We start from the raw sequence: 20,609 nt of genomic DNA, 5'->3' as shown, positions 1-20,609 counted from the left end.
CTCTTCTCAAGGAGTATCTTTGTGGCATTCTCTGTATTTCCTGAATTTGAATGTTGGCCTGCCTTGCTACGTTGGGGAAGTTCTCCTGGATAATATCCTGCAGAGTGTTTTCCAACTTGGTTCCATTCTCCCAGTCACTTTCAGGTATGCCAATCAGATGTAGATTTGGTCTTTTCACATAGTCCCATATTTCTTAGAGGCTTTGTTGATTTCCTTTTACTCTTTTTTCTCTAAACTTCGCTCCTCACTTCATTTCATTCATTTGATCTTCAATCACTCATACCCTTTCTTCCAGTTGATCAAATCAGCTACTGAAGCTTATGCATTCGTCACGTAGTTCTCATGCCATGGTTTTCAGCCCCATCAGGTCATTTAAGGACTTCTCTACACTGTTTATTCTAGTTAGCCATTCATCTAATCTTTTTTCAATGTTTTTAGCTTGTCTGAGATGGGTTCAAACTTCCTCCTTTAGGTTGGAGAAGTCTGATCATCTGAAGCCTTCTTTTCTCAACTCGTCAAATTCATTTTCCGTCCAGCTTTGTTCCATTGCTGGCGAGGAGCTGCATTCCTTTGGAGTGGGAGAGGTGCTCTGATTTTTAGAATTTTCAGCTTTTCTGCTCTGTTTTTTTCCCCGTCTTTGTGGTTTTATCTACATTTGGTCTTTGATGATGGCGACATACAGATGGGGTTTTGGTGTGGATATGCTTTCTGTTTGTCAGTTTTCCTTCTAGCAGTCAGGACCCTCAGCTGCAGGTCTGCTGGAGTTTGCTGGAGGTCGACTCCAGACTGTTTGCCTGAGTATCAGCAGCGGAGGCTGCAGAACAGCGAATATTGCTTAACAGCAAACGTTGCTGCTTGATGATTCCTCTGGAAGTTTTGTCTCAGAGGGGTACTCGGCCGTGTGAGGTGTCAGTCTGCGCCTACTGGAGGATGCCTCCTAGTTAGGCTACTTGGGGGTCAGGGAACCACTTGAGGAGGCAGTCTGTCCATTCTCTGATCTCAAACTCTGTGCTGGGAGAACCACTACTCTCTTCAAAGTTGTCAGACAGGGACTTTTAAGTCTGCAGAGGTTTCTGCTGCCTTTTGTTCAGCTATGCCCTGCCCCTACAGGTGGAGTCTACAGTGGCAGGCAGGCCTCCTTGAGCTGTGGTGGGCTGCACCCTGTTTGAGCTTCCCAGCCGCTTTGTTTACCTACTCAAGCCTCAGCAGTGGCGGGCGCCCTTCCCCCAGCCTCACTGCCGCCTTGCAGTTCGATCTCAGACTGCTGTGCTAGCAATGAGCAAGGCTCTGTGGGCGTGGGACCCTCCTAGCCAGGTGTGGGATATAATCTCTTGGTGTGCCGTTTGCTAAGACCCTTGGAAAAGCACAATATTAGGGTGGGAGTGACCCAATTTTCCAGGTGCTGTCCATCACAGCTTTGCTTGGCTAGGAAAGGGAATTCCCTTACCCCTTGCACTTCCTAGGTCAGTCGATGCCTTGCCCTGCTTCAGCTCACACTCAGTGCACTGCCCCCACTGTCCCGCACCCACTGTCCAACAAGCCCCAGTGAGATGAATCCAGTAACTCAGTTGGAAATGCAGAAATTGTTCCTATTCAGCCATCTTGGAACCACACCCAAAGTTTAATAATATTTAAAGAAATATGATAAAATAAAGCACTCAAAAATATAAAATCCATAATGTCCAACATCCAATCAAAAATTATCAGACATGCAAAGAATTAGAAAGATACAACTCTTAAATGGAGAAAAATCAATCAGCAGAAACAAACTAAGATGACACAAATTACAGACTTAACACATAAGGACATTAAAATATAGTCATTATACATATATTCCCATTTAATAGAGGAGCTGGAGGAAAGACTGGTCATGTTAAGTAGAAACATGGAGGGTACAGGAAAGACTCAACTCAAACATCCAGACACGAAAAATACAGTTTCTTAATGAAAAACACATAGGCTGGGAGTTCTAGTACAATAGACACTGCAGAAGAAAAGATGAGTGAACCTAAAGACATAGCAATAGAAGCTGTCCAAAATGAAATACATAGAGAAAAAAGACTGAGACAAACAGAACAGAGCGTCAATTAGCTATGGGAAACACCACAGGGTTCAATGAAGTACCAAAATATTTGAAGAAGAAGGACCAAAAGTTTTGCAAATTTTATGAAAACTATTAATGTGCAAGTCTAAAAATTCAATGGACTGTAAGCCAAAAATAAAAGGAAAAAACCACACCATAGCAAATCATTATCTAAGTACTGAAAAAATGTGAAAGGTGTTAAAAGGAACAAAGATAAAAATGATGGCATACTTCTCATCAGAAGCTGTGCAAACCAAAAACAACAGTGTGACATCTTTGAAGTATTGAAAGAAAAAGCTGACACCTTATGATTCTATTTCCAGAAAAAAAAACAAAAACAAAAAACTGTCTTTCAAAAATTAGGTGAAATAAGGGAGCAGTCTGAGAAAATTACTGCCAGAAGTCCAGCTGTTTTTGGATCAGTTATCATCGGTACAGAGAAACGCTATTGATTTTTATAAGTTGTTGCATTTCCTTATTAGTTTTTATCATTTTTCTATCCATTACCTTGTTTTCTTTCTGCAGATGGTCATATCAACTGCAGGTAATGATAGTTTTATATCTTCCCTTTCAATTCTTACACTTACTTCTTTTTCTTTTTTTGAGGGAGAATTCATTGCAAGGAGACCACCACTATAAGAAATAATAAAGTTCTTTCATCACAGGGAAAATAACACCAGATGGAATGCTGGAGCTACAAAGAGGAATGAAGAACACTGTAAATGATAAAAATGTGAGTAAATATTAAATATTGTTTCTCATTTGTAAAATATCTTTAAAAGATAACTATTTAAGTCAAAAATAATAGGCCAGATATAATGCCTGTAATCCTAGCACTTTTGGAGGCTGAGGTGGGAGGCCTGCTTGAGGCCAAGAGTTCAAGAACAGCCTAGGCAACATAGCAAGATCCCATCTCTAATAAATAAATTAATTAAATAATAATATATTGTACTATACATGGTATAACATGTAGAAAAATGATGAAAAAGGTAGTTCAAGGACTGGGAGGAGGAAAATTAAAATATGTTGTTATAGGTTTTCACATGAATAATATACCCTCTAAAAGGGTATATTATTATTTCAAGGTAGAATATTAAAAGTTAGAAGGATGTTATTGTAGGCAGCTTCTAAGATGACTTCCGATGATCCACAACATCTATTATTCACGTCATTGTGTAATACCTGCCCTTTGAATGGGTGATGGATATAATGACTCATAACAAATGGAATATGTCACTTCCAAGATTATGGTACAAAAAAAAAAGACTCTGGTTTCTCTCTTATTCACCTTCTCTTGTTATCTTTCACTTTCTCTGATGAAAATAGCTGCTATATGGCAAATTGCCCTATGTAGAGTTCCATGGGGCAAGGAACTGATGGAGGTTTCCAGCTGACAGTCAGTGATGAACTGAGGCCCTCAGTCCAACAGACTACAAGGAACTGAATCCTGCCAACAACCACACACATGAGCTTAGAAGTGTATCCTCCCTCAATCAAGCCTTCAGAAGAAATGACTGCAGCCCCAGCCAATATCTTGATTGTAGCCTTGTGAGAGACCTTGAGCCAGAGAACCCAGCAAAGCCATACCTTGATTCCTAACTCACATAAACTATTAGATAATCAATATTTGTTGTTTTAAGCCACTAAATTCGAGGGCAGGTTGTCATGCAGCAATATATAACCTAGTTATATATGTGTACTAATACTAAATTGTTACATATTTTATGTCCTGGAATAAACACCAGGGAAAACACAAAATAAAGAGCAATACTAATGAGCCTATAATAGAAATAACATGAAATCTTAAAAATAATCTTTCCAATAGGCAGCAAGAAAAGAGTTTAAAAGGACCAAACATTTATTGAGCATCCACCATAGTAAAAGCAGGGAGTCATACGCTAAGAATATAAAGTCCCTGCCTGGTCTTAAGAAATTTCACATTGTCAGTATTGGACAAGAACTCAATTACAAAAGTACAAGAAGGAAAACAATTCTAGGTATGGTACCCAAACATCCTATGCCTTGGCAGTTTAAGGGCAGAACTGTCTCTCAGGTACGAGGAAAACCAGGGAAGCAGATTTGAGATGGAGCTTGAAGAATGGCAAAATTTTCAGCAAGCAGAGATGTAAAAGAAAGGCAAAATATCCCAAGCAAAGAGTACACAGGATCAAAGGCTCAGCTGAGAAAGCTAGAGAGATATGTTGAGGGGGAAAGTTGGAGGAGGGAAGGCCAGAGACTTTACAGGAGACCCAGAATATTGCTTTGTAACAGAGATCTAAAGAAGAGAGGGTGGTATAAAGGGGTATGGGCCGTAAGATTTAATGTTGTTGAAGGACTAAGGAGGGCACTGGAAAAAAGGCCACTGGAATTGGTTGAGGCATAGGCACAGTCTAATCCAGAAATTGTATCAATTTGCAGCCCTCCCTACTACCAGACCAGTGACACATATCACTCTTTTTTTTTTTTTTGAGACAGGGTCTTGCTTTGTTACCCAGGCTGGAGTGCAGTGGTGTGATCTCGGCGCACTACAGCCTCCATCTCCTGGGGTCAAGCAATCCTCCCACCTCAGCTTTCTGAGTAGCTGGGACCACAGGCGTGTGCCACCATGCCCAGCTAATTTTTGTATTTTTTGGTAGAGACGGGGTTTCACCATGTTGCCCAGGCAGGTCTCAAACTCCTGAACTCAAACAGTCTGCCAGCCTTGGCTTTCCAAAGTGTTGGGATTACAGGTGTGAGCCACTGCACCAGGCCAGATAACACTAATTAATGACAGTACTGAGACTGTACATGGCCTCAGATTCCTTCTTAATCCTTCAGGCAGCTACTACCAAAACATCAGAATTGGTACAGGAGATGAAAAGTATTTGTTACCTGTGGCCTGATAATTTAAGAAGCCTGGTCTGTAGGGAATGAAGGATGTAAAGACCTTACTTTGGCATCCAACAAGGAGGCTCGTTGTATATAGGGTGAAAAACAAGAAGGCCGTCCTCTAACTGGGAAGTTTGTAGTCTTTTCAAAATCATGCATATCTTAGAAGGATAAAATGGAGCAGGCTTTAGGAAGGAAGTTTACAATTTCCAAAGCAACAAGACCACCTAAATCCATCCTAAATCAATAGCTTAAAGAAAAAAGGAGAATGGACTTCCTCAACCTGATAAAGAATAACTAGAAAAAACCCACAACTAACATCATACTTCATGGTGAAAGAATGAATACTTTCCCCTTGAGATCAGAAACAAGACAAGGATAATTGTTTTAGCCACTGTCATTCAACATTGTACTGGAAGTTTTAGGTAGGCTAATTAGGCAAGACAAGGAAATAAAGGTACCCCAATTGGAAAAGAGGATGTAAACCTATTTGCAGACAACATGATCCGGTATATAGAAAATCCTAAGGAATAAACTAAACATTTATTAGAACTAATAAACAATTTCAATAAGGTTGCAGGATACATGACCAATATACAACAATAATTTTATATCTATACAGTAGCAATGGACAAACCAAAAATGAAATTAAGAACACTGTTCCACTTACAATAGCATCGCTAGAAATAAAATACTTAGGAATAAATTTAATAAAATAAGCCTAAAATTTATACTCTGAAAACTAAAATACATTGTAGAAAGAAATTAAAGAGGACCTAAATAAATGGGAAAACATCCCATGTGCACGAATCAGAAAACTTTATATCGTTAACATGACAATACTCCCCAAATTAATCTACAGATGCAATGTAATCCCTATCAAAATCTTACTTTTCTTTACAGAAATCAATGAGTTGATCATAAAATTCACATAGAACTATAAAAGACCCAGAATATCCAAAACAATCATGAAAACTGGAACAAAGTTGGAGGACTCACTTCTCAATTTCAAAACATTAACCAAGACAATAAAATATGGTGTTGGCATAAGTATAGAGGAACAGAATTAAGAGTCCAGATCTTCATATTTTTAGTCAATGATTTTCAACAAGGATGCTAAAACAGTGGGGAAAAGTCCAGTGAGAAAACAATAGCCTTTGTTTTACATCACAATATCAATTTTTACTACATAGGATTTGTGACCATTATTTTGCAGCACAAAAATATGACTTTCTTGTTTTCATGCTGATATTTCACAATCTATAATATATAGTTTCTTAAAAGATAAACTCAAAAAAGTAGTTTTTAACCACAATTCTGTTACTTGGTTTTAAAAAATTACTATATATTATGTTACAGTAATTGATATGCTAATTTTATAGATTAGTCATAGCATACATACAATGTTTTCATCCATATGTACAAATTAAAGACTGCGCAGTAAGCACCCTTGTGGCCATGGACCAAATGTAGCTATAGGACATGACACTGCCCTGAAGCTTCCCTTAGGTCCCTCAAGTCAGTAACATCCCCTCCCTCACCAAGAGGTCTCCACTTCTTCACTTTTTGATCATTATCTTCTTGCTGCTTGCTACCTAATATAGCAATATTAAGTAGTGATAAATTAGGTATTACTACCTAATATAGATGGAAATAAATTAGGCATTGCCAAGTAATATCTAATTTACCACCTAATAGAGTTTAATTTCTCCTGTTTATGAACTTCATATAAATGGAGTTATATTTTAAATTTTTTTGATTTACCCTTCTCAGTTAATATTGTGAAACTTAGCCTCGTGTGTTGTTTAGCATTCCATTGTATGACTATATCCTAAGTTGTCCATAGTCCTACTGTTAAAACTTTCCGGCTTTTACTATTAAAAACTAAGAATATTCTCATTTTGTATCTCATAGTGCAATATCTAAGGTCAATAGTTACAACGTCATTCCTGGGTCAAAAGAGTATGCATATCTTCCACTTTATTAGAGCGTCAAACTGTTTCCTTCTTTTCTTTTTTTTTCTTTCTTTTTCCTGTGTGTGTGTGTGTGTAGAGACAGGGTCTCACTCTTGCCCAGGCTGTAATGCAGTGGCACAACCTCGAACTCCTGGGCTCGAGGCATCCTCCTACCTCAGCCTCCTTAGTAGATGGGAGTACAGGCCCACACCACCAGGCCCAGCTAATTTTTGTTTGTTTGTTTGTTTGTTTGGTAAAGATAGAGATCTCACTACGTGGCCCAGGCTGGTCTCGAACTCCTGGGCTCAAGCAATCCTCCCAAGTTGGCCTCCCAAAGTGCTGAGATTACAGACGTGAGCCACCACAGCCAGCCTCAAACTGTTTTCTAACCTGCTTGTACCAACTTACACTCACAGAATTGAGTAAAACTCCATCCCCACAGTACCAAGGCTTGGTGCTTTGGACATTTTTAGTTTTGCCAATCTCATGGTATGATGATGCTTCATCGTGATTTTAATATGCATTTTGATTACTAATAAGGCCAAATACATTTTTTGTTTATTGCCCATTTACTCTTGTCTTTTTGTACAGTACTTAATGGTCTTTCCCTTATTTATTTATTTATTTATCCCAGCTATAGTTCTTCTCTATGTATTCTGGATAACCAACAAACACTGTTGTAATGTTTTTGCAAATATCTTCTTCCAACTTGTGGTTGGCCTTGTTATGATCCTTATGACATCTTTTGAAGAACAAAATGACTTCACTTGAATGAAACTGAATATATGAACTTTTCCTTTACAGTTACTGCTTCAAGTGGCTTGTTGAAGAAGTTATTTTCTATCCTGAGGTCATGGAGACACTCTCCAACATTATCTATCTCTACAGAGAGTTTTAGCTTTACTTTTCACATCTAGATTTTTCAAAAATCTGGAATTCATTTTTTGTGCATATGATAAGGTAGTAATCTGGAAAAATTTTTCCACACATGGCTGTCAAATTGTTCTACCACACTTACTGAAAAGTCAATTCTTTCACCACTGATCTGCAATTTCCCCTCTAAGAAATGTCAAAATCCATGTATTCCTGGATCTGTTTCTCAAATTCTGTTCCATTGGTCTAGACAACTACTACAACACTTACACAAAGTCTTATTTATTACAGCCTGACATTTGGAGGGGCACGTATGCCCATTTTGTTGTTTAAGAATACCTTGTCAGTGGAGGTGGGAGGATCATTTGAGCCAAGGAATTTGAGACCAGCCTGGGCAACATAGGGAGACCCCATCTCTATATTAAAGAAACAAATTAAAAGAATATTTTGTTTTAATTTAGCTATTTCCATTACCTCACAAGTTTAAGAATCAGCTTAACAGCCTAGGCAACATAGTGGGACCTTGTCTCTAATAAAAAAAAAATTTTATTTAGCCAAGTGCGGTGGTGCATGCCTGCAGTCCCAGCTACTCAGGAGGCTGAGGTGGGAGAATCACTTGAGTCTGGGAGGTTGAGGCTGCAGTGAGCCGAGATCACGCCACTGCATTCCAGCCTGGGTGACAAAGTAAGACTGTTTCAAAGACTCAGATTAACAAACCCCACAAAAATACTTGAGGTTTTGATTGCAATTACACTGGATCTGTGGATCAATTTGGGGAAAATTACCAGTTTTATAATATCACGTCATTTAATCTACAGGTGCAGTCTCTCTGCCCACTTAGCTAGCTCATGTTGAATGCTTCTCAGTAAAGCTTTATAAACTTCAAAGAGGTCTTGCATGGCTTTTGTTAGGTTTTTCCTAAACACTTAATGTTTTTGATAACATTGCAAATGACATATTTCTCTAAATGTTATTTTTTTGTATATAGAAATGCAGTTGATTTTTGTACTGAGTTTATATCCAGCTTCTTAAACATTATTAATTCTAAACATTTATTGTAGATTCTTATGGATTTTCTATTTGTACAATCACATCTATGTAACGTAAAAGTTTTGCTTCTTTCTCCTCAATTCTCATATTATTTTATTTTTCTCACTGATACAGTTTGAATATTTGCCCCTTCCAATCTCATGTTGAAATTTCATCCCCAGTGTTAGAGGTGGGGCCTGATGGGAGGTGTTTGGGCCATGAGGGTAGATCCCTCGTGAATGGGCTTGGTACTGTCCTCATGGTAATGACTGAGTTCTCACTCTAGTAGGTCCCTCGAGAAGTGATTCTTTTTTTTTTTTTGAGATGGAGTCTCACTCTGTTGCCCAGACTGGAGTGGCTCACTGCAACCTCCGCCTCCCAGGTTCAAGCAATTTTCCTGCCTCAGCCTCCCAGGTAGCTGGAATTACAGGTACCCACCATGCCAGTTAATTTTTGTATTTTTAATAGACACAGGGTTTTACTATGTCGGCCAGGCTGATCTCGAACTCCTGAGCTCAGGTGATCTGCCCACCTTGGCCTCCCAAAGTGCTGGGAATACAGGTATGAGCCACTGTGCCCAGCCAAGAAGTGATTCTTAAACAGAGCCTAGCACTCCCTCTCTACTCTCTTCCTCTCTCACACAATGTGATGTCTGCTCTCCCTTGCCTTCTGCCATTAGTGGAAGCTTTCTGAGGTCACCCCAGAAGCAGATGCCACCATCACATTTCTTCTACTGCCTACAGAACCATAAGCCAAATAAAACCTCTTTTCTTTATAAATTACCCAGCTTCAGGTGTTCCTTTATAGCAACATAAATGGACGAAGACACTTGCTTCCCTGTTCTATCTAGGGGTACAGTAAATTATTAAAGGGCTAACCAAAGGCATCCTTGTCTTGTGCCTTTCTGAAATTTCCTCCAATAACTCTATGAGTTTAACAGCCAAACCAAGATATGTAAATTTTGGGCAACAGAAAGAACTGTAGCATAACTGTGCCATTCTTCTCTAGCTACTGAACCTTCTGCTTTACCCACAATATAATCCATTAACTTTCCACTAGATGCCCGAATACTCTGGCAAGATATTGTAAATAAAAAGGAATCTTGTAAGTTTCTGTACGTGGCTCCAAGTTAATGTTGTTGAAACTGAACACGTCATTACAGATGAAGCCCCAGAGTGTGGTCATCATGCCACCATCACTGAGGCCTGCTTGCCACAACCTCATACTCACCCCACTGGAAGTTGCCCCATGCATGGCTGCTATGGGGCAGGGAGGGAACTGCTAACAATAGCCTTTTCAGCAAATGATTCTGGGTCAACATCCACATGCAAATGGACAAAGATGGACCCCTACTTTATACCATATTCAAAAATTAACTTGAAATTGATCAGAAACAGAAATGTAAGAGTTAAAACAATAAAACTCTCAGAAGAAAACAGTTGTAAATCTTCATGTCCTTGGATAGACAATGACTTCTTAGCTATAATGCCAAAAACACAAGCAACAAAAGAAAAAATACATGAACTGGAAATCATCAAAAGTTTAAACTTTCATGCTTCAAAGAACATCAAGAAAGAAAACTCACAGAATGGGAGGAAGTTTTTGCAAATCCTGTCACTGATAAACGACTTGTACCTAGACTATATAAAGAACAATTATAACTCAAAAACTTAAGACAAGTAATCTAATTTTCAAATAAGCAAAGAATCTGAATAGATATTTCTCCATATAAAATATACAAATAGAAATTAAGCAGATAAAAAGATGATCAATATAATCAATCATTAGGAAAATGCAAATTAAAACTTCAATGAGATAACACTTCACAAACCTGCTAAAACAGCTATTTTGAGAAAGACAGATTATAAGAAGTTTTGGAAAGGATGTGAAGAAACTGAAACCTTCATACATTGCTGGTGTAAACATAAAACGGTGCAGTTACATTGGAAAGCAGCCTGACAATTCCTCAAATGATTAAACACAGAGTTATCACATGACCAGCAATTCTACTCCATGAGAAATGAAAACATATGTCTGCACAAACGGTTGTACACAAAACATAGCAGCATTATTCGCAATAGTTAAAAACTGAAAACAATCTGAATGTCCATCAACCAATGAATGAATAAATTGTACATTTATGCAATGGAATGTTATTCAGCAATAAAATGAAATTAATTACTGCTTGATGCTACAACATGATGAACCAAGAAGACAGTCACAAAGGACCACACACTGTATTTGTCCATTTATGTGAAATTATCAGAACGCACAAATCTCTAGAAACAGAAAGTAGATTAGTAGTTGCCTAGAGGTGTGAGGATGGGGAGACTACAGAAGTGAAGGCTAAGGAGTGAGGGGTTTCTTTTCTGGGGAATTATAATATTCTAAAATTGATTGTGGTTTTGGATGTACAACTTTGTAAATATACTAAAAATCACTGAATTTTACCCTTTAAATGGGAAATTGTATGGTATGTGAATTATATATCAAAAAGGTAGCTGACTTACATATAGGTTTCTTGTGCCATTGTTTTTCTAAACTAGAAAGGATAGAAGTATTTCAAAGCCAGACCCATTGAAGAACTCCACTGGAAAAAAAAAAGAAAGAACTCCACTGGAAGCCCAGGTTTGGGATTAAGAACTTCCAGGGCCTGCAGTTTGCCGGACTTCACCCAGCATGGAGCCAGTCACCAGGCTGTCAATTCTGATTAGAGACAGTGGGTAGCTATGAGGTGTTACAGCCTGGCTACCATATAAATGTGATTTTCTGCCTGAGCAAATTCTGCTCTAATTAAGTAAAATACTTTTAAATGATTATCAAAACAGGGCTACTCCTCAGTTCTCTCAAAACATGAAAATGCCAGAATTTTAATGCCTGGGGGTTTCCCAAAGTGAATTGAACATGCTCTTGTTTCCTGAACTGAGGCAGACAGAGGTTTTTCAACTGTCACCTCCACATTGATTCAATTCATCTCATGGCCCAGTGGCTACACACTGGTATATTTGCCACAGCTAAAGTGGAATTAGCAACACAAGACTATATACTAGGACTAAATGCAAAGAAGTAAGCAAACACAGTGCCTTTACTAAGAGCTATTGATTGGAACTCTTTTTTAAAAACAAAACTTTAAGGCTAGTTTTTTTTCCAGCTACACTCATGAAAACAGAATGCTTTCCTGAGGTTGAGGAAGGTACGGAGGAAGGGGCACATATTGTGAAGTCATTCCTCAAACCATAACAAATTGAAAGCTGTGGTTTAATATATAACCCAGATGGTCAGTTTTGTAATGATTTTACATTTACAGTATCTTTTTTTTCCTGGGGCATTATATTTCATTTGGCAATAGTTCTTATCCTGGTTTCCCTCCAGCTGCATTTCAAAGGAAAAAAAATGTACATTACTTCATCTTGCGGTTTAATCTTGGTATACGAAACATTACATCAGCAGCAACAATTTCTTGTAATCACCTCTGCCCTGTAGCAAGGTCCTTAGGGAGATAGTATTTCGTGCATCATAATTTAACCACCACCAAGAATGATCATCACTTAAATAGCTATAGAGGTGGAAATAAATGAGGACGTCAGATGCCCCCACCCATCCTGCTTAAACTACATTCTTCACTGGATAGAAGATGACAATAATTGAGCATGACTTTCTAATATATTCACATTCACTCTACCATTTGCCATTCTGGAATCCTGAAAGCCTTCAAATTTGGTCCTGAACCTTATAATGAGAACATTTTATTAGTTTCTTTCTAATTCTTGTCAAAACTGGTTGCTATGAATCTAGACTGTTACCAACAGTTCCTGGAATTTTAGTTAAGAATAAACTGTAGATCCAAACAAATCTAAGCATCTTATTTTAGTAAAATGCTTTCTACTTTATAGCTGGAACAAATCATCCCAGAACCAATTCTTGTTCACCAGTTTTGCATGGTCAACACTGAATATGAAAGAACATAACCTTGAAAAGTATAATCACCCAGGAAAAAAAGGGAGGAGGGGAACAAGAAGCCTAGATTTGGGCTCCATTATCTTTTCTCAGTGGGCAATGTACAAGGCTACTTATATACATGCTTTCAAAGAGCATGATTTTCTTTAAGTCACTACTAAAGAACACCCTGATGATCAATACTATGGAGAATTTAGATTTTGTTAGTGCCTTCACTAATCCCATTGATGAAATTATAACTGTGTTAGAAAGAAGAATGGTGGGCATTTTATGCCTATCAGACATAAAGCAGGAAAGTAAAACTTGCAGAGTTAAAGGCAAGTCAGTTCCAGAGTAGAAAGTAAAATTCCGGCCTTATATTCCCTTGTTCCAGGACCTAGCCCACACAGGAAAGGTTTTATATTTCTAGCACTGGTTCCTTGCCTTTCATCCATTGCCTCTGTAAATACAAGCCTCTGATAGAATAGGAATCCTGCAGCATGACATATATTAAAAATCTTAGAGGGGGCTGGGTGTGGTAGCTCATGCCTGTAATCCCAACACTTTGGGAGGCCGAGGCAGGTGGATCACTTGAGGTCAGGAGTTTCAGACCAGCCTGGCCAACATGGTGAAACCCCATCTCAACTAAAACCACAAAAATTAGCCGGGTGTGGTGACGCAAGCCTGTAATCCCAGCTACCAGGGAGGCTGAGACAGGAGAATCACTTGAACTCGGGAGGCAGAGGTTGCAGTGAGCCGAGATTGCACCATTGCACTCTGGCCTGGGTGACAGAGCAAGATGTCATCTCAAAAAAAAAAATCTTAGAGGTGAACTATTTGTCAGTATTTTACCAGTAGCCTAGTCTCATGGGCACATAAAAGACCATTCCTAACTCATTTCCTTCCCACTGCTCCTGGCCCCCTAACCATCCTGATCCCATTCTGCTCCTACCAAAAATTCAGCAGACAAACAAGCTTGAAGGGAAGTTTCATGCCATGAGCCTCTGCTGCTAACTCTTGAATTAGATACACCAACAAAGCAAAAATTTTCCATTGGGAGTTCCAGACGGCAATGAGTTTGTCAAAGAATTACCTCTAAAAAAAGGGCTTAGCCAAGGACATCATCAGGCAAGGACATTTGTCCTGGGGACAAATCAACCTCAGGGTCTTTGCAATTGTGATTACCTCAGCCTGGACTCCCTCCAGCTTTGCTATGGCTAATTCCTTCCCATGATCCCTTAGATTTCAGTTTAAATGTGACCTCTTTAGAGCTGCCTTTCATGAGTACACACTCTTAAGGAATTCTCTCCTCCTCCAACCACAAAACACTCTGTCGTATATCCTTGTAGTTATGTCCACAGACTCTGGAATCAGACAAACCCTGGCTCCTGCCACTCACTGGTGTAGCCTGGGGCAAATCACTTGTTCTCTTGAGTCTCCTGACCCACATCTGTATGATCTCCATTGCAAAGTAACAATAAAGCCTAAAGGGAAGCAAACACTAAATTGAAAATTGGGTAGCCTACCAATTTCAGGTCTGTTCTGCAACTAACCTGGTAGGTGACCTGAAGCAAGTTGCTTCGCCTCATGGGGCATCAGTTTCCTCTTATGTTCACTGGAGGGATTGGATTCGATGAAAGTCACCTGTTCTGCATCTGGACAGTCTGTTTTCACATTTCTGTCCCAAGATCACAGCTGCCCCAGTGTTGGTCCTAATCTGGGACCACTTGGGCTATCCCCTCCCTCTCCCAAATACCATTCAATTCAACTCAATACAATGCATGATTTAATACATGTAGGCTGTGGCATCCTGCTTTATATGGAGCTAGAAAGGTATTTTATAACCAACAAAGGAGTCAGGGTCATCTGTAGTTCGTGGTACAGAATTTAACCCTCTGCGATTGTGCTAACATTTCTCTTGGAACTTTCTTGACAAATCCAAATGTTCATCTTTGTGCTCTTCCATTTGATAAATTTTGTCCCTTTTACTGACCCATTGTAAAATTTCCTAACCCATGGCTCAGACGGGACTCTATTCTGCTTTTGCTCCTGCCTCTGTGTACTGCTCATAACAGCAGAAGGCAGACAAGTTTTAGGCAGACAGGGGCAAGTCCCTGGTGAAACCCCACCTTCAAACCATAGACAGTTTAAAGCTTGAAAGCCAAGCTACAAGTCCTAGATAAGTCCATGAACTGAATTGAGAACCTCTCTTCCCATCTGGCATACTTTCCTTTAATTGATCCCCACCCTTCACCTATTTTACATATACCTACCCTTCCCTAATTGGCTTTTTACACTGTCATGCCCACCTTTGAGTGGTGCCCTTGTTTTAGCCTTTTTTGAATACTCACAAACCAATCAGCTTGCATCCCCCTTCTGAGCCCATAAGAACCCTGGACTCAGCCACACTTTGGGATCACCCACCTTCGGGTGGGGGAGAGAGGCCACCCAACTTTGGGTAGAGGGCTGGTCTCTCAAGTCCCCTCTCTGCTGAGAGCTGCCACTCAATAAAACTCTCTTCACACTTCAGTTGTCAACATACCCTCATTCTTCTTGGATGTGGGACAAGAACTCAGAACCTGCCAAACGCAGGTACAAAGAAGGCTGTAAAACTGTATCCCTCTGCCCTCCGCCAGTGCCAGGCAGCCACCTTGTGCTCAGGGAAGCAGCAGCAGGGTCAGGCTAGCCCTGGGGCTGCAGACTGGAGCAGGGCAATGGAACTAAAAGAGCTGTTAACACATCCCTGTTTGCTGGGGCTATGGATGGTGGGACTAAAACAACTGTTAGCACACTGTAACACCCCCTCTGGGGCTTCAAGGTTGTTGGCATCCCTGTTCAGATGCCACCATGTTTGTTCCCCTCATCCAGATGTCAGCACACAAGGGGGAAGCTGGTTGCAGCATGCCTGGCTCAGCTGCAGGCTGAGTGCGGATCCTGTGGCAAGTGTGGGATCTGGGCAGGAGCACAAGCCAAGAACAGTCTGCTGGGCCAAGTGAACGGGTGCCTCCTGCAGCAAGCCCAAGGCCTGAGTGAGATCCAGGCATGCCCATTGCTGGCTGCAGAGGTCTCCAGCTGGCGAATTTATACTGAAAAATCCTGTCAATGCCTTTCCTGGTGAAGTGCTTGCCCCCACTACCCTTAGGTGGCATCTTCTAAAACTCAGCCCTCCCCACTTAGTCAACCACAATTTTTAAGCCCCAGTCCTATGAGGATTCAGGTTATAGCAAGTAAAATGAGTTTGCAGTTCCTGATTTGGGATTGGGGAATATGTTACCCATAAGGGACCTGTTCCACCAAATCAAACAGGATTATATATTGTCCTTGCAAATGATGGCTGATTAACCAGCCCCTCTATCCTGCTCTCCTGCTCCCTCAGGCTTCCCACTGCCTGCTCTAAAATGTTGTCTTTTCACCCAGCCTTTTCAATACTGACTTACTAAGTTACCATGGAATTATTTCCATTGAATTACACAAAACTTACTGACTAAACAACTTAGACAAAAATGTGATTGTTTTTGCTTCAATAATAAAAGCAAACCTTTCTGTTTAACCCATTCTGCTCTCCCAAAGGGAGAAAAAGATTAAGGTGTCATGATGTTGCTAATAGTTACTTCCTTCTGTGACAGTGTGCTTTCTGCATGATATCATCACTTTATTAACCCACATATAAATGCTTAAATTGACCAGGGAGTTTTGGAATCCACTGACAATTACCACCCCCATAATCTCCCTGTGAACAAGGCAAAAAGGGGACTTCATCCGACAAGACCAAATCATGTAACTTCTGGCTGTGAAGCCTGTGTGCAGAATTAAGGGTAATCATAGCCTACAGCATTTAAGTCTAACCACCAAATGTTCTTTAGAATCCTAAACTTGTTTGCAGAGTAGTTTACTTATAATTGTGTGTTTAGTTATTTTTTTCCTTTTAACTAAGTGAAATTAACAGCACAGAGCTTGCCAACTCTGTAGATGGAAACTTTCTATTCATCCAGAAGAGGGAAATTCAGGGGCGTGGCAGGACCATTTCTTGGGCAACCAACTAATCAACACTATGGCCCTGACCTGGAGGGCACAAGGCCAGAATTCAGAAGATTCAATGTCTTGATGCGACTAGATCATTGCTTTCTGAACTTCAGCGGACATCCAAAGGGCCTGCTGAGCTGGGCTTGCACGCTCAAACACACAAAAGGTACCAAACAAGTGAGTAGGGTTTATACTTTCCTTTTACATTTTTAAGTATTAAGATTTATAACCATTTTTGTGCCAGCTTAAAAATGATCAACCATTTAAAACTTCAGAAAAGTCACGTCACCACATTTTTAAAAGGAAAGATGTATTTTCAAAGGGAAAATTGCTGCATGCAGCATGCAAAATTGCAGATCAAGAAGCAGCCAAGTGAAATGAGTCCTTGAGGCTCTCCTGTATCCAGCCTGAACTGTACACAGATTACCCAAAGCAGCAGCTAATCCCCACATTAGCCACTGGACTGTTCCTCAGCTCCTCCTTGGTTTGGCACTCTCACTAGCAGTGCAGGAAGCACTGTCATTGGCTATTAGCCCATTGTTAAACCTTAGCTGTCTCTGTTACGATAAAACACCCAATGCTCAGTATAAGGCCATCCTCAGGGCTCAGGGCTCAAGCTATGGAACCAACTTGTAGTTGAAATTACCCAGTGACATGGGATTTCTGGGATATCAGTAACTCAACATCCCTGGTGAAGATGAGCTGCTTTCAGCAATCAAATGATATTCTTGCAAGCTTCTAGTGAGTAACTCTTTCCTCAAGACATATCTTTAGATTTATGTTTTGCTTTGATGTGTAACAACATTGAATGAGTAAGTCAGGACCCATGGATGGTCTTCTCAGTTCTGTTAACTGTCTGCATGATCTTGAGCCAATTGCTTATTCTCCTTGGGTATCAGTTTTCTCATCCATACAATGGAGGTGATTGTCTTAATAATGATGATAATAATGATGATGATATCCTCCTTGCTCCACCTAACAAGCTGTGGTAAAGATGTAAGGAAAAGGAGAATATAAAATTGTTCTGTAAAATGTAAAGGGCTGTAGTAACATAAAATGTTCTTATCATTGGTAACTTTTTTTTGTGTGTGTGAGACAGAGTCTCTCTCTGTCGTCCAGGCTGGAGTGCACTGGCGCGATCTCGGCTCACTGTAACTTCCGCCTCCCAGGTTCAAGGTATTCTCCTGCCTCAGCCCCCTGAGTAGCTGGGATTACAGGCGCCTGCCACCACACCCGGCTAATTTTTTTGTACTTTTAGTAGAGATGGGGTTTCACCATGTTGGTCAGGCTAGTCTCAAACTCCTGACCTTGTGATCTGCCCACCTCAGCCTCCCAAAGTGCTAGGATTACAGAAGTGAGCCACTGGGCCTGGTCTATCATTGGTAACTTTTAATAAGATGGGTTTACAATTCCTGCATGCAAACCAAGTCATGGCAAAGGAAAGCTGTGCTGGTGATGCAATATGGCTGTAGACAAAAGGCACTATAACATTGTGAAGAGAACTGGAGTGGCAGTCAAGAAGCCCGAGTTCTAGCCCCAGCCCTGCTGCTAACTATCTGTATGACCTTCTCCTGTCTGGACCTCTGCAGAAGAAACGGGCTAGATTAGGTCAATTTTCAAACTCTATAGGAGCAGAAATCTGTGACATGAAACCATAGACATAAGCCCAATCTATAAAATAGCAATGAAACAGTGCTTATCCAAAGGTGTAAAATTATACTGTTTAACAGAAAACATTACATTTCTTTAATTTGATGATGGACTGTGTGATGGTTAATATTAAGTGTCAACTTGATTGGATTGAGGGATGCAAAGTATTGTTCCTGGATATGTCTGTGAGGGTGTTGCCGAGGAGATTAACATTTGAGTCTGCAGACTAGTATAGGCAGACCCACCCTCAATCTGGGTGGGCACTATCCAACTGACTGCCAGCATGGCTAGAACAAAGCAGGAAGAAGAAGGCGGAATTAGCTGACTTCCTAGTCTTCCGGCTTTCATCTTTCTCTTGTGCTGGATGCTTCCTGCCCTTGAACATCAGACTCCGGGTTCTTCAGCTTTTGGACTCTTGGTCTTACACCACTGGTTTACCAAGGGCTCTCAGGCCTTCAGCCACAGATTTAAGGTTGTACTGTCTGCTTCCCTACTTTTGAGGTTGTGGGACTCAAACTGAGCCACTACTGGCTTCCTTGCTCCTCAGCTTGCAGATGGCCTATTGCGGGACTTTACCTCGTGACCGTGTGAGTCAATTCTCCTTAATGAACTCCCTTTCGTATATATATATCTATCCTCTTAGTTCTGTCCCTCCGGAGAACCCTGACTAATGCAGACTGTATTTAATTGCAGTTCATATCTAAAATAAGGATGGGTCTTAGAATGACTGCATACACTCTTTTAATATTCCTGAAATGCCAGTATTAATTGATGGTGCAAACTACAACTAATGGCATCTTAGCATCAAGAACATACGGTGCTTTGGATTTTCCCTGACCTTGATGTCCCTTCTCCAAACACTTGAGATCTGGGGAACATAGTTTGAAAACTACTGGACTAGAAGATTTCTAGGGGGCATTACAAATCTGATATTCTATGGTTTAAATACCATACACATGACTATGAGAAATGGTGGCAAGGTTCTGTCCAAGCATATTCAAAACATGACCATGTTGAGGCCAGGCATGGTGGCTTACACCTGTATTCCCACCACTTTGGAAGGCTGAGGCGGGCAGATCACTTGAGGCCAGGAGTTTGAGACCAGTTTGGTCAACATGGTGAAATCATGTCTCTACTAAAAATACAAAAAATTAGCAGGGCCATGGTGGCGTGTGCCTGTAGTCCCAGCTATTTGGGAGGCTGAGGCAGGAGAATTGCTTGAACCCGGGAACCGGAGGTTGCAGTGAGTCAAGATTGCGCCGCTGCACTCCAGCCTGGGTGGAGACTCCCTCTCAAAAAAAAAAAAAAAAAAAGACCCTGTTGAAAGGTGTTTCTTTTGTGACTAAAAAGACCAGTTCTAAAGGCAGTTCTCAAAGAGGGGATTTCAAGAAGTTAGTCACCTTTACATGGCTGGAAATGTTGTGTATCCTTACAAGGTGACCTGTCAAATGGCACACATCTCATTTAGAGCCACATTTAAACAGAGCCACGTGGCCCCTACAGGAGAGGAAATTTGTTTCCGCTTTAAGGTGAGAAAAGCTTAAGAAAGTCCTGGGCCTACCTAACCGGGGATAAATGGGGTAACTAGAGCCCAATTAGCTGCAGTGTGGCTGATAACCATGATAACTGCCCTTACTGTGTGCAACACACTTTATCCATGATCTCCTCAACACAAGTCCAGGAGTATATAAAGACAGGCACTGTCCTCCCAATTTTTGAGATGATGAAACTGAAGACCTGACAACTGAAATAAATTGCCCAAAGTTTCCCAGCTAATAAACAGCAGAGCTAGTGATTTAAACTGCTTCCTCAGGGTTCAGAGTCCACATCATCGCCTATTTCATTGCATGCCCATAGGCCTTACAATACGAAGCCCTCAAGCAACCTTAGCTCTGTTTGGTATCAGGTTTGTTTTAACAGAGGGGCTTCTTTTGGTGGCAATGAACATGCCACTCTCACTGCCATGTGTGGAGGGTCTTATTCCTTAAGCGTGGTCTCCCCCTATGAAATCATCAGGATCTCTGAAAGTTTTCCAAACTGTCCCTTCTGGAAGAGCCAGATGAGAGACACAGGGGCAACCCTGGTAGCTTGATTAAACCAAGCCACAATGATGGCACAGACCTTGAGAGGCAGTTTTGCCAGGAGGACAAAGCTTGTCTTTCTGACAGCTATAGGTGGACAAAAAGCTAAGA

At 40.6% G+C, this 20,609-nt stretch overlaps 1 protein-coding gene and 1 pseudogene across 2 annotated transcripts in view; both read right to left on the bottom strand.

Annotated features, from left to right (window-relative positions):
- Window positions 1-9,993, bottom strand: part of LOC105545813 — a 27,005-nt pseudogene extending 17,012 nt beyond the window's left edge.
- The window catches only part of HS6ST2 (heparan sulfate 6-O-sulfotransferase 2), a 345,910-nt gene that overhangs the window by 284,987 nt on the left and 40,314 nt on the right, over window positions 1-20,609 (bottom strand). The gene's annotated exons all lie outside the window — the stretch shown is intronic.

Source organism: Mandrillus leucophaeus, unplaced genomic scaffold, assembly GCF_000951045.1.
Source record: "Mandrillus leucophaeus isolate KB7577 unplaced genomic scaffold, Mleu.le_1.0 Scaffold339, whole genome shotgun sequence".
Classification (NCBI taxonomy): domain Eukaryota; kingdom Metazoa; phylum Chordata; class Mammalia; order Primates; family Cercopithecidae; genus Mandrillus; species Mandrillus leucophaeus.
The sequence above is the reverse complement of the archived record's forward strand: the minus strand, read 5'-3'. Positions and strand labels throughout refer to the sequence as shown.